The 19,849-nt window shown below is 43.0% G+C and overlaps 1 long non-coding RNA gene across 1 annotated transcript in view; it reads right to left on the bottom strand.

The window, feature by feature from the left end:
* LOC134346310 (uncharacterized) overlaps positions 1–19,849 on the bottom strand; it is an 85,470-nt gene that overhangs the window by 1,428 nt on the left and 64,193 nt on the right. Inside the window, exon 2 of the long non-coding RNA XR_010017898.1 lies at positions 2,667–2,725. This is a non-coding gene — a long non-coding RNA (uncharacterized LOC134346310). The remainder of the gene's footprint in view (positions 1–2,666; positions 2,726–19,849) is intronic.

Below are 19,849 nucleotides of genomic sequence, written 5' to 3'. Positions count from 1 at the left end.
CTATCCTGCTTGTTATTTTCTCAAAGAATTCCAATGGATTTGTCAAGTAAGATTTCCCCTTCAGGAAATCTTGCTAACTTCTGGCCCATTTTATCATGCCCTTCCAAGTACCTTGAAACCTTATCTTCAATAGTTGACCCCACTATCTTTCCAACCACTGAAGTTAGGTTACTTGGCTTGTAATTTGTTAGAAGGCATGGGATCCAGGGAAGTTTGGCCAGGTGGATTCAGAATTGGCTTGCCTGCAGAAGGCAGAGAGTGGTGGTGGAGGGAGTACATTCAGATTGGAGGATTGTGACTAGTGGTGTCCCACAAGGATCTGTTCTGGGACCTCTACTTTTCATGATTTTTATTAACGACCTGGATGTGGGGGTAGAAGGGTGGGTTGGCACGTTTGCAGATGACACAAAGGTTGGTGGTGTTGTAGATAGTGTAGAGGATTGTCAAAGATTGCAGAGGGTCATTGATAGGATGCTGAAGTGGGCTGAGAAGTGGCAGATGGAGTTCAACCCAGAGAAGTGTGAGGTGGTACACTTTGGAAGGACAAACTCCAAGGCAGAGTACAAAGTAAATGGCAGGATACTTGGTAGTGTGGAGGAGCAGAGGGATCTCGGGGTACATGTCCACAGATCCCTGAAATTTGCCTCACAGGTGGATAGGGTAGTTAAGAAAGCTTATGGGGTGTTAGCTTTCATAAGTCGAGGGATAGAGTTTAAGAGTCACGATGTAATGATGCAGCTCTATAAAACTCTGGTTAGGCCACACTTGGAGTACTGTGTCCAGTTCTGGTCACCTCACTATAGGAAGGATGTGGAAGCATTGTAAAGGGTACAGAGGAGATTTACCAGGATGCTGCCTGGTTTAGAAAGTATGCATTATGCTCAGCTACGGTTTTACTCTTTGGAGAGAAGGAGGATGAGAGGAGACATGATAGAGGTGTACAAGATAATAAGAGGAATAGATAGAGTGGATAGCCAGTGCCTCTTCTCCAGGGCACCACTGCTCAATACAAGAGGACATGGCTTTAAGGTAAGGGGTGGGAAGTTCAAGGGGGATATTAAAGGAAGGTTTTTTACTCAGAGAGTGGTTGGTGCGTGGAATGCACTGCCTGAGTCAGTGGTGGAGGCAGATACACTAGTGAAGTTTAAGAGACTACTAGACAGGTATATGGAGGAATCTAAGTTGGGGGCTTATATGGGAGGCAGGGTTTGAGGGTCGGCACAACATTGTGGGCCGAAGGGCCTGTACTGTGCTGAACTATTCTATCTTCTATGTTCTATGTTAATTTCCTTTCTTCTGCCTCTCTCCCTTCTCAAAGAGTGGAGTGATGTTTGCAAATTTCCAGAACCATTCCAGAGTCTACTGATGATTGAAAGATCATTTCTAATGCCACCAGGAATCTCTTCAGCAACCTCTTTCAGAACCCTGGGGTATAGTCCATCTGGTTCCTGTGACTTATATAATTTCAGACTTTCAGCTTCCTAAGCACCTTCTCCTTTGAATAGCAACTACACACAGTTTTGCCATTTCTGGCTTGCCGCTGGCATATTCCACAATTAAGACTGACACAAAATGCTTACTAAATTTGTCTGCCAGTTCTTTATCCCCCATTACTACCTCCCCAGTATCATTTTCCAGCAGTCCGGTCTCCACTCTCACCTCTTTCACTCACTTACATAATTGTTCACTTACCTTTATATTTTATCTTTTCTCTCCTTTTGGTTTTTTCAGTTTGCTTTCTGTTGGTTTTTAAAAGTTTCCCAATCCTCTAACTTTCCACTAAATTTTCCGATATTATTTGTCCTCACCTTTCCTCTTAATCTGTCTTTGATTCTCTTGTTAGCCACGGTTGCCTTTCCCTCCCTTTTGAATACTTCTTTATCTTTGGGATATATAGTATCTATACAGTGCCTTCCAGATTGCCCCAGAGTCTCCAGCCATTGCTGCTTTGTCATTATCCCTGATAGTGTCCTCTTCCACTCAACTTTGGCCAGCTCCTCTTTCATGCCTCTGTAATTCCTTTCACTCTGCTGTAATGCTGAAATATTTGACTTTATTTTTCCTCCTTTCAGACTGGATTCTATCATATTAAGATAATTTTTCTCCTACGAGTTCCTTTACCTTAAGCTCCCTAATCAAATCTGATTCATTGCATAGCACCCAACCCAGAATTGCTTTTCCCCAACTGCATTCAACCACCAGCTGCTCTAGAAAGCCATCTCGTAAGCAATCTACAAATTCCTCTCTTTGGTTTGAGCACCACCCTAATTTTCCTAATCTACTCTACTTGTATATTGAAATCTCCCATGACTATCATAACATTGCCCTCCCATCAGTGTCTTTTTACCTTTCCAGTTTCTTAACCCTACCCACCAAGATTCTACATCTTCTGTTTCTATGTCAGCTCTTTCGAAGGATTTGATTTGATTTTTTACCAACAAAGTCACACCCACTGCCTCCCAGCCTATCCTTTCAATACAATGGGTATCCTTAGATATTAGGCTCCCAACTATGATCTTCTTTCACCCTTGACTCAATGATGCCCATTTCTGCTAATCCCTAACTGCTGTACAAGATCTGCATACTGTGTGCATTCAAATATAAGGCCTTCAGCCCTGTTTTCATTATCCTTTTTGATTTTGCCCCCATATTACACTACAATTCACCAAATATTGACGCTGTTTTCCTCTTCAGGGCCTTCTGAGTGCATTCAGCATTTTCTGTTCTGAAATGTGATGCATAGGTTTCATAGATTATAATCAACTTCTGAAATAATATTCCAGTAAAAGGATCCAAATTCCTGAAGCAGAAGATGTATTATCAATGCAAGAGTATCACTGACTTCATTCATGTTCCATTAAGATAAAAAAAACGTACTGTACATCATTCTTTTAAAGCAGAAAATCTGCATGCCTGTGAATTCCACAGGAAAATGCATACTGAAGGCTGCTATTAAAGATGTCACCATTCTCCTTTGATTAAAAGAATTTACTGCTGAACATAAGATCAAATTGTTCAGTCTCAGGTACCTATCATGTAGCTAGAACACTGGCTCAGCCAAGAGCCTTATTGGAAATTAGGCTTCACTCCTCAGATGTAAGCTTATTTATGTCCTTAGAATAAGAAATTACACTTGCTTTAAAACACGATATCTCTAGGATGAACTAATTTTCAACTTTGACTTCTTTGCTTTTGCATGTTGAATGCTTTGCACTTCCACTGCAGAAACTTAAACTAATTTCATTGTAACATTAGAGTTTATGATGCTACCTGAGGATTGAAATGTTTTCTGAGATTCAGTCTGCATTCTCATGTGAGCATAAGTAGTCCTAGGGCACAATTCTAAAGATGAGCAGGTAGCTACTCCCTAGTTTTCTGGCCAAACATATTTACCAGAGAAAAATTACTAAACCAGGTTATTCAGTTTTTGCACATCCTGTGTTCTGTACATTTACAGATAGGTTTCTTACATTACAAGAGTGACTACACTTCAATCATATTGCAATTGTATATTCTGAAAAGCTATACTAACAGGAATGCTCATTTATATGTATAAATATAGACAGTAGTTTAAGAATAACACAAACAAAATGTTGGAGGAACTCAGCAGGTCAGGCAGCATTTATAGAGAGTGATAAACAGTCGTTTTGGACCGAGACCCTTAATCAGGACTAGAAAGGAAGGGTGAAGAAGCCAGAATAAAATATGGTGGGAGAGGAAGGAGTACGTGCTCGAAAAGCTAGGTGAAGACAGCTGAGTGGGGGTGGAGCTATGAAGTGACAAGACAGGAAGTGATAGATGAAAAAGGTAAATGGGTAAAGAAGAAGGAATTTGATAGGAGAAGAGTGGACCATGAGAGAAAAGGAGGTTAGATGGACACCAAGTCAACATAACTGTGAGAGTCAGTACGTTTAAAAAGCATATCAGTTTGTCTCCAGAGATGGGGCAGAGATGTGACTGAAATGGAACAAGTGAACCTAAGGTTAGGGTGGAAGTTTGAGGCAAAGTTGGTGAAATTGACAAGCTCAGCACGGATGCACGAAGCAGTACCAATGCAGTTGTCAATATGGTGCAGAAAGAGTTGGGGAGCCTTACCAGTGAAGGCTTGGAACATGTACTTTTCCGCATAGTCAGCAGGCATAGTTGGGGTCCATGCAGGTGCCCATAGCTACACTTTGGGTTTGGAGAAAGTGAGAAGAGCAAAAAGATAAATTGAGTGTGACGACCAGTTCCATCAGTCCTCATGAAGGGTCATGGTCCAAAATGTCAACTGTTTATTATTTCTTGTAGATGCACCTGACCTGCTGAGTTCCTCCAGCATTTTGTGTATGTCACTCTGGATGTCCAGCATCTGAAGAATCGAAACGCAAACAACAGGAACTCTACTGTAAAGATGAAGCCACACTCAGGTTGGAGGAACAACACCTTATATTCCGTATGGGTAGCCTCCAACCTGATGGCATGAACATTGACTTCTCTAACTTCCGCTAGGCCCCACCTCCCCCTCGTACCCCATCTGTTACTCTTTTTTATGCACACATTCTTTCTCTCACTCTCCTTTTTCTCCCTCTGTCCCTCTGAATATACCTCTTGCCCATCCTCTGGGTCACCCCCCCCCCCGTCTTTCTTCCCGGACCTCCTGTCCCATGATCCTCTCGTATCCCCTTCTGCCTATCACCTGTCCAGCTCTTGGCTCTATCCCTCCCCCTCCTGTCTTCTCCTATCATTTTGCATCTCCCGCTCCCCCTCCAGCTTTCAAATCCCTTACTCACTCTTCCTTCAGTTAGTCCTGACGAAGGGTCTCGGCCTGAAACGTCGACTGCGCCTCTTCCTATAGATGCTGCCTGGCCTGCTGCGTTCACCAGCAACTTTGATGTGTGTTATCTGAAGAATCTCTAGTGTTTACATTTGAAGAATGCTCTGTCTCATGAGAGGATGATTGTGTCAGATGTTAATTTTATAATTATTACACTTTTCCTGCAATTTCTCAACTTGCCTGTTTTGTGAAGAAAGTCCATAAGATCGATGGTGTGGTACTGCTGATACAAGCCCGTCTACTGGACAGTTTGATGCCTTTTGAATTTATAGGCACCTGTACTGTTTGTGGTGTTTCACTCCATTTTGTTCATTCCATTATTCTCTATGTTCATCAGCATCTCCTCCTTGCTGACAATCGACACTAGTGCATCTCAAGGATGTGTGCAGAGCCTATTGCTAACTTTCTAACTACCATTACAAAGAAGGCAGGGCAGTGCCTCTAATTTCTTAGAAGTTTGCACAGATTTGACATGTCACCAAAAACTTTGACAAACTTTTATAGATGCAGGGTGGAGAGAATACTGAGTAGTTGCATCACAGCCTGGTATGGGAACACCAAAGCCCTTCACTGGGAAAAAAAACTACAAAAAAAAGTGGATAAAACTCAGGCCATCACATGTCAAATTCTCCCCCGCCCCCTTCTCGCTGAGCACATTTACAATATTGAACTGATTCCACAACCTATGGTCTCACTTTTATAGACACGTTCCCTATATTTATTGCTTATTTATTTATAATTATTTCTTTTCATTTTGTATTTGCACAATTTGTTGCCTTTTCACACTGGTAGTTTGTCTTTCTCTGTCATGTGTGTTTTTTCACTGATTCTATTGTGCTTCATTCTACTTACTGTGAATGCCTGCAAAAAATGAATCCCATGGTGGTAGATGGTGACATATATGTACTTTGATATTAAATTTACTTTCAACTTTGAAGCTTTGAACTTTGCTCTGCTCTCTCTATACCATCTATGAAGAATAAACTCTTCTCGGGCTTCCAGCTGGGAATAGGTATCAATTATAACCAACGTTTCAATGACAGACTCTGCCGCCTTCATCAGGGATGATACTTGGGCATGTCTAGTCCAGTGGTAATTATACCCCTGTGGTCTGTTCCTCCTGATTGGTTAGTACTCCTCCATTCTCCCACCTTGCTTACAAACGAATTCCAGTTCTTACTTAGAACGAGACCTTTGCCTTTGTTAAAATTCTTTTCCTCTAGTTTTATTTCAAAGGCCTCCTTTACCAGACGGACCCAAAAACCATTGGTATGGCACAGTAATTTCTGTGCCATCAAAATAAATCCCATGGTGATCGTGAATGCAATGTTCTGCTACCACTGATTTCTCCAAGTAACCCAAACGGATAACCTTGATGTGGGTTTCCACCGTGTACCCCATATGGCCGAAATATGCTTCTTCGCAGTCACAAGGAATCCTGTAAATGCCAGTCGACCTGAGGACCAGGTCATCTTTGACTGACATAAGCTGTGATTGGAGCTTCCTTAGGGGTTTGTATGTGGTATTAATCTGGTATTTCTTTAGGATACTGGCAATCCTTCCAGAAACCGTGGAAATATATGGAAGACAGGTGGTAGTGACAGATTCCTCCTCATTGTTAGGTTTCCTGGTTTTACCGTCGGCCCTTTTAAGGGTCTGATTGATTGAAATAAAGCCATTGAAATAAAACTAGAGGAAAAGAATACTAACAAAGATGAAGGTCTCGCTCTAAGTAAGAATGGGAATTCGATTGTAAACAAGATGAGAGAGTGGAAACTGGATTGGATGAGGACTAACCAATCAGGAGGGACAGGCTATAGGGTTATAAATTCCACTGGACTAGATATTCCCAGGCATCATCCCTGATAAAGATGGTGGAGTTTGTCATTGAAATGTTGGTTATAATCAATACCTGTACCCAGCTGGAAGCCCCAGAAAAGTACTAGATCCTTTTTCACCAACTACAGAATTGTCAATGACATAACTACAGCTGGCAGAATTTCAGATGGTGTCTTGGAGGCATACAGGAATGAGACAGATCAGCTATTCAAGTGATGTTGTGACAACAACCCTCCACTCAACACCAGTGAGAACAAGGATTTGATTGTGGACTTCATGAGGGGGAAGTCAAGGGAACACATACCAGTTTTCATTGAGGGATCAGCAGTGGAAAGGGTGAGCAGCTTCACGTTCCTGGTGTGAACATCTTGGAAGGTCTACCTTGGGCCCAACATATTGATGCAATTACAAAGAAGCCGCGACAGCAGCCATATTTCATCAGGAGTTCGAGGAGACTTGGTATGACAACAAAGACTTGCAAATTTCTACAGATGTACTATTGAATGTATTCTGACTGGTTGCATCACTATCTGGTATGGATGGGTTACAGCACAGGGTTGGAAAAGGCTGCAGAAAGTTATAAACTTAGCCAACCGTATCATGGGCACTAGCCTCCTCAGCACTGAGGACACCTTCAAAAGGCAACGCCTCAAAAATGGCATCCATCGTTAAGTACCTCCATCATCCAGCACATGTCCTCTTCTCATTGCCACCATCAATGAGGAGTCAGAGAAGCCTGAAGACACACACTCAAAGTTTCAGGAACATCATCTTCCCCTCTGACATCAGATTCCTGAATGAACAATGAACCCATATACTGCTTCACTATTTTCTTTCTTGCTCTCTTATTGCACTACTTATTTAATTCAATTTTTATATGCAGTATATTTCTTATTGTAATTTATATTTTTGCATTTTTATGTATTGCATTGTACTGCTGCTGCAAAACAACAAATTTCATGATATTTGCCAGTGATACTAAACCTCATTCTGATTCAGAATGTTTTCTGCCATGAAAATGTCTGAGTAAATATGTAGCATGGCTAAAGAATGAACAAGCAACCTTCTTTAGTTCAAGTTAGTTCCTAATTTTATCATATGGTTCTTGGTGATTCCCTTTGTCCTTGGAACGCTGGAGAGCAACATTGTGTGTGACATCCACATAGGCCTAACTGTTAAACAAATGCACCCTTTAATTTATTCTTTACATGGTTAGTGTAATTGACAAGCCCAGTTGCAAAATCCATAATTCCAGCTTTAGTCTATCATATATAGGTGTTCTTCATATTCAGAGACAGTCCATTGTATTAAACAAATAATAAATAAACTTGTCACTTTTAAAGCAAAATGTTTAATACTGCAGAACTGACTAGAGTCGAACAGAAACACTTCTCCTATTTTTGTCAATAAACTTCTCTCAATAAATTACCATCTTGCGGTCCAGTTCTATAAATACTTCAAAAAAACCAACACAGAGCCATATGTTTTGTTGCTAGGTTATGGTGCAGCAGACGTTTAACTATTCAGGGATAGTTGCAAGCAGTTGTGGCCTAAAATTTGCATACTTTATAGGCACATTGCAATGCCAAGCTATTGGAGATTTTTATTCAATGGCTAAAATGAAAATTCCTACTTCAACATAACCATCATAATCTAGGCCAAGTGTTTGGATCTATCTGCAGAGTGCCAGTGATCTACTGTCTATACTTTAGGTCTCCTTTTCCTTGGTTTTTGTTTCCAGTGTTAGAACAGGGACTACAATTTAAGAGTACATAATAGGCTGTAAAAAAAACTTGGGAACATCTTGAAAGACGCAAGAGAAATAGGAGAGAGGGAAGTCTTTCAAGTGGTCACTTCTCAATTTCCTACATTCCCTTCCCCCCTCAGTAAATGGATGCTGTTTTAAAATGACTTATGACGTCCTCCAGTGACTTCCAAGATTGTTATTATAACAGCAACCTTCATTGACTTCACCCCTTCAGAATAGAAATCCATGACTTTCCATTCTCTCATTCTGGATCATCTCTTCCCAATCAATCAAAAACCTGGCAATAGTTATTTGTGAATAAATTATATTAGTATCTCAGAAATACTTGCACACATGAAGCCTGACCTTGGCTGAATGGAAGCTAAAGACAAGGGAAAATTAAGTAAAATGAACTACTGTATTGAGAATTGGTGTAGATATCTTAACTCAGTAAGTTATTTGTTACCTGCCTGGCTTTCTCTTTCAAAATTAATATTTTATCACCTTGATTCTTGAAGCTTTGGGATTTTTATAGGCCTGGTGAGAGTCCCTGGACTACCTATTGATTCCATCTCAGAGAACTGTCCATGAGCTGATTTTTCTGTAACTCAGGGATGTCTAGTTTTCTATAGCACCACATATTGTATCATTCTTCATGAATTCAAGATTCAAGATTCAAAGAATGTATAAATTGTACAACCTTGAGATTTGTTTGCTTATGGGCAGTCGCAAAGCAAGGAACCCGAAAGAACCAAATTTAAAAAAATAAAGATCAACCCCTATTGTGCACAGAGAAAGGGAAAAAAATACAAATCATGCAAAAAAATAGAAGTGAGCACCAACAACAGCAGTCCGAACCAATCTGAGTCCTTAGATCCAAATTCCTGGAGCAGCCTAGATCAGGCCCAAAGCCTCAGCACTCAGCTCATCATATTAGCGGGGCAAATCAGCACAAAGTTTGCAAACATGAAGCACAATAGACAAGGGCAGTCTCACAGACTCAGCATCAAAGAGAGGGGAGCCCCCAGTCTATCTGGACCGGCACTTAAAATGTGCTGGTCCACATGCTTCTTCATAAGCTATCATGGAGGGGACTAGGATGGCAATGCTTGGTTGTTGATAGGTAGGGTTAATACCTGACTTTCAAGAGCACTTGTGAGTTATGTTCCAGCTGGACTTAGTCCTTATATTGCTGGAGAACAGTGCGGAAAGAACAGGTACTGTTTTCTCCCGGTAGGGATTAGTTTTTAGTTCCCAGTACTCCTGCCACGTTTTGTCACCCTGCAACCTTATCCTTCAATCTCTTTGAATTATGGAGGACAGCATGTGTATAAATGTCTCTGTCCAGCAGACTTCATCACGATCATCATGACTCCAGTATTTCTACTATTTTTTAATGTTTCTTAATTGTACATTTGATTTTTTTGTGTTCTGTCACTGAGCAGCAGTGAATCATTTGATTGGCCTATCAGAGTTGGGAACTAGTTGACTTGATCAGCATTTCTGATCTGGCTATTGCTCACGAGACCGAGACTGGGGTGGTCAAGGTCAAAGGTATTGGGGGAGGGACAGAGTCAGTCCCTTTGCACCAGATACACTTACAAAGCAACCTGGTCTCTGGACTAGTCACGATCGGGGTGAGGTCCGAATTACCGATGAAAGGCGTGGAAGTCTTGCTCGGTAATGACCTCGCCGGGGGAATCGTGTTCAAAGCAGTGAGATTGACAGGTCAGCCTGCCAGCATTGAGGCCCCGCCCATGGACTCACAGGTTCATCACGGGACTGCGGTAGTAAATTTAGTTGAGACGTTTCCGCCAGCCTTGTATGAGAAGGGGGTAGAAAGTGAAAAGAAGGAGTGTAGTGAGACAAGAGGTGGTGAGGGAGCTGAGACAGACTTAGCATTAGCCAGGAAAGAATTTGTGCAGGCGCAGGAGCGAGACGAGGGGCTGATGGTTTTGGCAGAGACAGCTCTCTCTGACACAGACTTAACAAGGGAACTAGTAGGCTATTGTGTGGAAGAGGAAGTGCTAAGGAAGGATGTTATTGATTATGGCTGACGCGAACTGAGACGGTCACAGGCTTTTGATATGGTAACAAACCTAGTCGGTGTTAACGTGGAAATCAATAAAGCTAGGGTCCCCCGATAAGAGAAAAAAACTGTTTTGAAAAGATGAGTATGGTATCGACCAGATGGGAGAAGGCTATTGTTTCGGCCAGCTCTGCTGATAAGCTCTCTCCCTTAATCCCCGAACAAAGCGACTCTTTAGGAGAAGTAATTAAACGACTCGCACATGTGTGTTTGATTGTCCCGAGGCGATGCAAAGAACTGGGATGTTGGGTGGTGCTTGTTACACTAGGTCAGCCTAGCAAGCAACAATCATATAGAATGAGTAATTCAGTGACTAAAGGGCTGACAAACACAGAGGTGTGTATTGGTGATGTAATACGGCTGTCTGAAGCCAGCTTGATAGTGAACCTTGAAAAAAATAAGTTCGGCCACACGAAGGTCACTTACCTGGGAATTGTGGTGACACAGAGGCAGCTGGCAGCGATGCAAGCTAAAGTGCGGGCTATCTCTGACATCCCAACCCCGACAGACAAGAGGGCCCTCAGAAGGCTCTTGGAGATGGTGGGGTGCTGTAGGAAGTTTTGCAATAACTCTGCGGTTACTACCCCTCCCCCTCCTACTAAGCCCTTGCGAGAGAAAACTAAGTCGGAATGGGACGACCCTTGTTATTGTGGTCCGGGACAAAACCCAATGAGAGGTTACATTGATCGCAATTCATCAGTGTTTTTGGCCACTATGAAGTTTGCTAAGTTGGAGCCTGGTCTAAGGGATTATTAATAACACATATAAAAGGAACAGAAAATGTGATGGCTGACTGTCTGTCAGGTGTTGACAACTTCAAACTCGCTGTATTAGCCAAATAGTTGATAAAGGTGTTTATTTGTGTGGATCAAATAATATATTCATGTTTGTAATTTTTACCCCTCGGTAAAAATCCTTAAAGGGGGGAAGTGTGACGAGAATACACATAGATGAAGATGTTAGCTGGCCTGTGCTGGCACCAGTGGGATCAGCAGTTGGTCTGCCACCTGTCTTCAGGAGAGAGAGAGATAAGTGACTGAGGTCGGTGACCTCAGGTGACATCACAAAGGACTCGCCCGAAAGCTGACTGCGAAGGTCTGTGTGGAAGCCTTGAATATTCATTCGTTTTGCTCTCTCTCTCCTTCCCCCCGCTGTCCATCGCCACGGCAGCGATTACTGCGAACTGAACTGAACTAAATTGAACTGAACTTTGCGTCACTTTGAAACTGGTCATTTACCCCTAGACAACGATAGAGCTTGATTGATCCTGTTATCTTAATTCTGTGTACATGTATGTTTATCATTGCTGAACTGATGCATTCATTATCCTTTCGATTAGAGTACTGTGTTGCTTGTTTCTTTAATAAAGCTTTCTTAGTTCTAGTAGTCCAGACTCCAACTGAGTGATCCATTTCTGCTGGTTTGGCAATCCAATTACGGGGTACGTAACATTATTCTTGTCACACTTCCCCCCTTTAAGGATTTTTACCGGGGGGGTAAAAATTACAAACATGAATACATTATTTGATACACACACAAATATACATCTTTATCAGCTATTTGGCTAATACAGCGAATTTGAAGTTGTCAACACCTGACAGACAGTCAGCCATCACATTTTCTGTTCCTTTTATATGTGTTTTTAATAATCCTTTAGACCAGGCTCCAACTTAGCAAACTTCATGGTGGCCAAAAACACTGATGAATTCTGATCAATGTAACCTCTCATTGGGTTTTGTCCCGGACCACAATAACAAGGGTCGTCTTATTCCGACTTAGTTTTCTCTTGCAAGGGCTTAGTAGGAGGGGGAGGGGTAGTGACCGCAGAGTTATTGCAAAACTTCCCATAGTACCCCACCATCTCCAAGAGCCTTCTGTGGGCCCTCTTGTCTGTCGGGGTTGGGATGTCAGCGATAGCCTGCACTGTAGCTTGCATCGCTGCCAGCTGCCCCTGTGTCACCACAATTCCCAGGTAAGTGACCTTGGTGTGGCCGAACTCATTTTTTCCAAGGTTCACTATCAAGCTGGCTTCAGACAGCCGTATTACATCACCAATACACACCTCTGTGTTCGTCAGCCCTTTTGTCACTGAATTACTCATTCTATATGGTTGTTGCCCGCTAGGCTGACCTAGTGTAACAAACACCACCCAACGTCCCAGTTCTTTGCATCGCCTCGGGACAATCAAACACACGTGTGCGAGTCGTTTAATTACTTCTCCTAAAGAGTCGCTTTGTTTGGGGATTAAGGGAGAGAGCTTATCAGCAGAGCTGGCCAAAACAATAGCCTTCTCCCATCTGGTCCATACCATACTCATCTTTTCAAAATGGTTTTTTTCTCTTATCAGGGGGACCCTAGCTTCATTGATTTCCGCGCTAACACCGACTAGATTTGTTAGCATATCAAAAGCCTGTGACCGTCTCAGTTCACGTCGGCCATAATCAATAACATCCTTCCTCCGGTGCAGCCGGTAAACCTCTGTCATGATTCCATGTACCTTGTGGGCCAGGTTAAAAATCTCATCCCCATAACTCTTTTGCACCACCCCCCCATTCCTCATCTGTGGGTACTGTACTTGGTTTCCCTTTCTTCCTTGCACTTCCTCCTCCACACAATAGCCTACTAGTTCCCTTGTTAAGTCTGTGTCAGAGAGAGCTGTCTCTGCCAAAACCATCAGCCCCTCGTCTCGCTCCTGCACCTGCACAAATTCTTTCCTGGCTAATGCTAAGTCTGTCTCAGCTCCCTCACTACCTCTTGTCTCACTACACTCCTTCTTTTCACTTTCTACCCCCATCTCGTACAAGGCTGGCAGAAACGTCTCAGCTAAATTTACTACCGCGGTCCCATGATGAACCTGTGAGTCCATGGGCGGGCCCTTAATGCTGGCAGGCTGACCTGTCAATCTCACTGCTGGGAACACGATTCCCCCGGCGAGGTCATTACCGAGCAAGACTTCCACGCCTTTCATCAGCAATTCGGGCCTCAACCCGATCGTGACTAGTCCAGAGACCAGGTTGCTTTGTAGGTGTATCTGGTGCAAAGGCACAGCTTCCGTCCCTTCCCCAATACCTTTGACCTTGACCTTCCCAGACTGGGTCTCTGAGCTAAACTCTAATACACTCTTCAGTATTAGTGACTGACACGCTCCCGTGTCTCTCCAGATCCGCACTGGAACTGGTTTTAACCCCTCCTTCACTGACACCAATCTGGCTGAGATAAACCTCTCGCGCCCTTCCTGAACTTTGGCAGACCTGCCCTTCCCTAGCGGTTTGTTTACCAGCTCGATACAGCCAGTCAAAATCGTCGTTTTTCCTTTTCCCGTCTCCTTCTTTGGGGCAAAGCACCTGGACGCAAAGTGTCCGACTTTCCAGCAATTATAACAGACAACCCCAGGAGACTTCCTACCAGACTGCTCCCGGTCTACCTTATCCTTCTCACTAGTCCCCAGCTTACTTTCTGACTTTTCTGGCGGACTCTCCCCGCCGTCCTGACTCCCCTTCTGGTAGCCTTTACTCGGGGCAAACTTCATTTTATGCGTCAACGCATACTCATCCGCTAACTTAGCAGTTGCGGCAAACGTGGCTGCCTCCTTCTCATCTAGGTAGGGTCTCATACCCTCAGGGACACAACCTTTAACCTGCTCAATCAGGATCAGCTGTAGCAGTCTGTCATAATCCCCCTCTACCCCCTTCGAGGCGCACCAACGCTCACAATATGTCTGCACCTCACGGGCAAACTCTAAATACGTGTGGTCCCACTGCTTCCTCGCATTCCGGAACCTCTGCCGGTATGCCTCCGGGACCAACTCATAAATCCTGAGGATGGCCTCTTTCACTACCTCATACCTCTGGGCATCCTCCACGGACAAAGCTGAGTAAGCTTGTTGGGCTTTCCCTTTCAGTACACTCTGAAGCAAAACAGCCCACTTATCCCTCGGCCAGTCCTGGCCTGTAGCAACTTTTTCGAAATGGAGAAAGTACCGATCCACGTCGGTATCGTCAAATGGGGGAACCAGCCTAACCTCCTGGGTCGCCCGGAACCCTCCACCTTGGTTCGGCACAGGCCCCTGCTCTGCCCTTATCCTTAACTTCTCCAGCTCAAATTCCCTTTCCCTCTGTTTCTCCTCTCTCTCCAACTGTCTCTCTCTCTCTCTCTCTCTTCTCGCTCCAACTGCCATACCCGGAACTCGTGCTCGAGTCTCAGTTTTTCAAGCTGCACCTGTACCGCGTCTCCAGCAGGTTTTTCAATAGACACCACCTCCAGCTCGCCTTGGGGAAACACACCTTTAGATACATAGTGCTCTACGATAGCTCTGTGTATCTCCTCTCTCCTCATTGTCGACTTCCTCTTAGCAAGATTCAACCGTTTGGCCACAGCTACCAATTCCGATTTCCTGGCAGCCTCTAATGCCTTCAAGGTCGGCGCCTTTATAATTTCCTCAGCCTCCATTTCTGCTGTTTGTCTTTTATTTCTTTTGGGAATTTTGACCCAATCAATTTACTCCGTCCCAAATTTAGCGTTCAAAATCACGGACGAGAACCCCACTTATGTTACGTACCCCGTAACTGGATTGCCAAACCAGCAGAAATGGATCACTCAGTTGGAGTCTGGATTACTAGAACTAAGAAAGTTTTATTAAAGAAACAAGCAACACAGTACTCTAATCAAAAGGATAATAAATGCAACAGTTCAGCAATGATAAACATACATGTACACAGAATTAAGATAACAGGATCAATCAAGCTCTATCATTGTCTGGGGGTAAATGACCAGTTTCAAAGTGACGCAAAGTTCAGTTCAATTTAGTTCAGTTCAGTTCGCAGTAATCGCTGCCGTGGCGATGGACACCAGGGGGAAGGAAAGATAGAGTAAAACGAATGAATATTCAAGGCTTCCACACAGACCTTCGCAGTCAGCTTTCGGGCGAGTCCTTTGTGATGTCATCTGAGGTCACTGACCATGACCCCTCCGTTTCCAGATACGATCGTTTCCCTGCGGTGAACCTGGCACCCAGGCAAGGGTGGACACACACCAGGTTCCCGCCGATCGTACCTTTCCACCCTGTGCGTCTATGGCCTAGTACTTCCCACCGACTTGTGAGAGATGCACCGCTTCCAGGGTCTTGTTACCTCGGGTGTCGTGTGTGTGTCCTGCCTTAGCGAACCTGTCCCTTTTTATCCCCCTGCTGGGGTATCGTCTGTGCATCACTTGAAACAGTTCAGGGTTCAAAGGGGGAGCCGATCTTGACAGCTCTCCTTCCCCTTCATTAACATCTCCAAATGCTGCTCCATTGTTTTCCTTATCTCTCTCTCTCCTGAAGACAGGTGGCAGACCAACTGCTGATCCCACTGGTGCCAGCACAGGACAGCTACATCTTCATCTATGTGTATTCTTGTCACAGGAACTAGTTGACTTGATCAGCATTTCTGATCTGGCTATTGCTCACGATTGCACTTAATCAAAAAAAAATGTCCAAACAGCAGATTGTAGCTCACATTAGGACCCAGTCTCCACCGCGACGAATTGCTCCAGGCCTAGATTTTGCTGCTGAAGAAATTGTTCTCAACCTCTCCAAATCAGCTCAGCACCCAGAGCGATCTACCCTTGCCTGACTCTCAACACTCTGCCTTTCCTGTCTACAAGGGCTGGTGTTTAGATTGTCCAAACAGCAGATTGTGCTTCGCATTAGGACCCGGACTCCACTGTAGCAAATTGCTCCAGGCCTAGAACACACCACACAGCAATTCACTGTGGACCTATATTTCATTGCTGAAAAAGTCATTCTCAACCTCTCCAATCGGCTTGGTGCTGACAGTGATCCACCCTCGCATCCGGATTAGGTGTATGGGCATTGGATCTCCTCTGCCTCATCTTCTGCTCTCTGAATCATTCACTTAGCCAATATTTGTTTTAAATTTTAAAACATTTATTGTGAAACCTTTCTAACATGGTTCATAATTAAAATAATGAAATATATGCTGCATTCAATCATGCATAAATACTTGATTTTAAAAATTAATATTACTAGCTTGAAAAAATGCTTTAAAAATGTATCGGAGAATTTGCAAAAACAGAGATTCTTATAAGTCCTGGGAAATCCCTGTATTGGAAAACTGTCAGAAATGTACTAACATTCTGAAATTCATATGATCAGAGTTTACACATTTTTGGTGTAAGTTATGAACCTCAAGACAGGAAGTTTCAGTGGAAGCATCAACTTTAAATTGCTTTAGTTTATTACTTAAAGGAAGGTATAATTCAATATATCAACAGAACAGCCTTGAAAATCAGCATAACAATACCCTGCACATTTTTGTCTCTTCTGCTAGGCACTCAGATCATTCAACCTATTTAAAGGTTCTAAAGAGGCACTGGAGGATGTTTATGCTCAGCACCTGGTAACTCTTCATGTAAAGTTACTCTATAGTGTTGAATTGGGTCTGAAGATCTTTTGATCAGTAATAGACATAATAGACCAGGGGTTCAATGATCATGCAACCTAAATAACGTCTCTGTTAAACACTTATTGAGCAGAAGAATGCGATTATAATGTGATGTAAACTGAAGTCCATTATCAGAAAGAAGAGGCCCCATTGCCTCATTAAGGAAAGAAAATGTTGGTAGGGTGAGGAAACCATGGTTGATAAGAGATGTAGAACATCCTGTCAAGAGGAAAACAGAAACTTACTTAAGGTTTCAGAAGCAATGATCAGACAGAGCTCTAGAGAGTTTCTACGTGGCCATGAAGGAGCTGAAGAGTAGACTTAGGAGAGTTAGAAAAGGACATGCAAATGTCTTGGTGAGCAGGAATAGGGAACAAACCACAAGACGTTCTACATATGCCTGAAGAATAGAAGGATGACTAGAGTGAGGGTAGGACCGATCAGGGATAGAAGAGGAAACGTACCAGGAGTCAGAGGAGGTAAGGGAGGTCCTTAATGAACACTTTGCTTCAGTATTCACAAGTGAGAGGGACCTTGACATATGGGAGGACAGTATAGATCAGGCTGACATGCTGGAAATACTTTTTTTTTCTCTCATTGTCCTTCATTAGTCAATGTATTGAATTCCAGAGCTATGAGGTAATGTTGCAGCTCTCAGTTGGAGCATCAGTGGTGGAAAGGATTCGTATAGAAATGATTTATGAGAATTTGGAGAAGCATAGTGTGATTAGAGACAGTCAGCATGGTTTTGTAAGGGGCAAGTCATGCCTCACAATCCTGATTGAACTCTTTGAGGAAGTAACAAAACAAATTGATGAAGGTAGATCAGTGGATGTGGTGTATATGGAGTTTAGCAAGACATTTGAGAAGGTTCCCCTTGGTAGGGTCATTCAGAAAGTCAGGAGGCATGGGGTCCAGGGAAGCTTGGCTGTGTGGATTCAGAATTGGCTTGTCCAGAGAAGGCAGAGGGTGGTTGTAGACAGAACATATGGGCCTGGGGGTTAGAGCCCAGTGTTGTTTAGCAGGGATCTGTTTGGCACCCCTGCTCTTTGTGATTTTAATAAGTGATTTAGATGAGGACGTGGAGGGTGGGTTAGTATGCTTGTAGATGACACAAAAGTTGGTTGTGTTGTGGACAGTGTAGAAAGCTGTTGCAGGTTACAATGGTTGAAGATATTCAGCACATCTTTCTTTGCAACTTCCGCCATTTTCAATGGGCTCCTACTACCAAATTCATCTTTACCTCCCTCCTGCTCTCCACTTTCTGCAGGGATCACTCTCTCCATGATGCGCTTGTCTATTTGATTCCACCCCCTACCCCCCCACACCCCAACCTCCCTCCTGGCACTTATCCTGAAATCAGAAGAATTGCTACATCTGCCCATTCACCTCCTCCCTCACCTCTATTCAGGGCTCTAAGTAGTCCTTCCAGTCAAGGCAACACTTCATCTGCAAATCTGTTGGGTCATCTACTGTATCCGGCACTTCCGACGCAGCTTCCTCTACAGTGGTGAGAACCAATGCAGATTGGGGGGAGGGCCACTTGTCCACCTTCTCCAGAGGCTCTGACCCCATCATTCATTCCCTATTCTAATTCACTCAATCCTGATGTACAGTATCTGCTGCCTAAGAACACAAGTGGCTTTTGCAGGCTACTCAACTGAGCCTGCAATAACATCCCCGATAATTTGTCATTAAATTAGTCCATCTTTTCATATCAGATGTTATCTCTTCATATATTACAGCATATCCAAAATCTTCAAACACCAGGATTGACAACAGGAAGGATCATCATTGTGTTTACCTATGTTGGAAGGTCTGTGAGCAGAGAGAAATACCTACCAACAGGAACTTTTGAAATTCAGTGGAATTATGGCTGCAGTCTCCTTTCCAATTTTGAATATAATTGTCCTTATTGGATTTGTGAGTTTGAGAAGTATATGCAATTAGGAACCCCTTGTTTGATTCCATTACGTGTGATAACTACACCCATCTTCTCGAGGAACAGTGCCAAGTCTGAATCTAAAATAAGGAAGCCATAGACGGATGCAGACCTAATGCAGGTAAATGGGATTAGAATTCTTGGTATTATTCCTGTGAACCTCTTCTGGACTCTTTCTAGAGTCAGTATATCTTTCCATAGATATCAGGCCTCAAATTGCTCACAATGTTCCAACTACCAGGTTCCAGTCACATGATTGTAAAGTTGGCATCCAAATCCACTCCAAGAAAAAGACAGAATAAAGCAAGTATTTATATTTTTCCCTTGAAGGACAAATAAATCAATCTCTGCCTCAAAAAATTATTCCTATCTCCATTACCTGCCTAAAGCCTTTTAAAACAGAACTACATCAATGACCTTTTTAAGAGCAAAGTATAGGTAGCTAAAATTTGTTTTTCTAATGAAATTATCTGTTCCAACCTGGGAGCAACTGTAAGATGAGATATTGAATGTACATTCATATTCATAAACCAATGTATAAATAAAATTCTTTTCAAGATTAAATTGAATCAGATCATAGCTGTGCTCTGCACGTCCAAGGTATGACAGCAACGTTCAAGTCTGATTGAACTGAGTAAGCAAGCCCTCTAGTCATAATTGAAGGATTAGGGTTTATGGTGTACAGAGTCAGCATGGAAAATACTGAAATGACATGTGAGCAGTAGTCTTGATTTCTCCTGAATGCTTATAGGTCTGAGCAGATATTTGCAATTTTGCCAGGGGCATTTCAAACTCTTTCTTCTGTAACTACCATAGTAAAATGCCAAATCTATTTGGATTCTATCACTTGAGATGTAAAGAATATTGTGGCATGAATCAGATAACCATTTTACCTGGAAAACTACGCATAAAGTATCTTAAGGTGAAAAACTTAAGAGAGAATCAAACAAATGTCTTCAATAAAATTATATTT

This window comes from Mobula hypostoma, chromosome 5 (genome assembly GCF_963921235.1).
Source record: "Mobula hypostoma chromosome 5, sMobHyp1.1, whole genome shotgun sequence".
Lineage (NCBI taxonomy): Eukaryota > Metazoa > Chordata > Chondrichthyes > Myliobatiformes > Myliobatidae > Mobula > Mobula hypostoma.
Note: the sequence above shows the minus strand (reverse complement) of the source record. Positions and strands in the feature narration are given on the sequence as shown.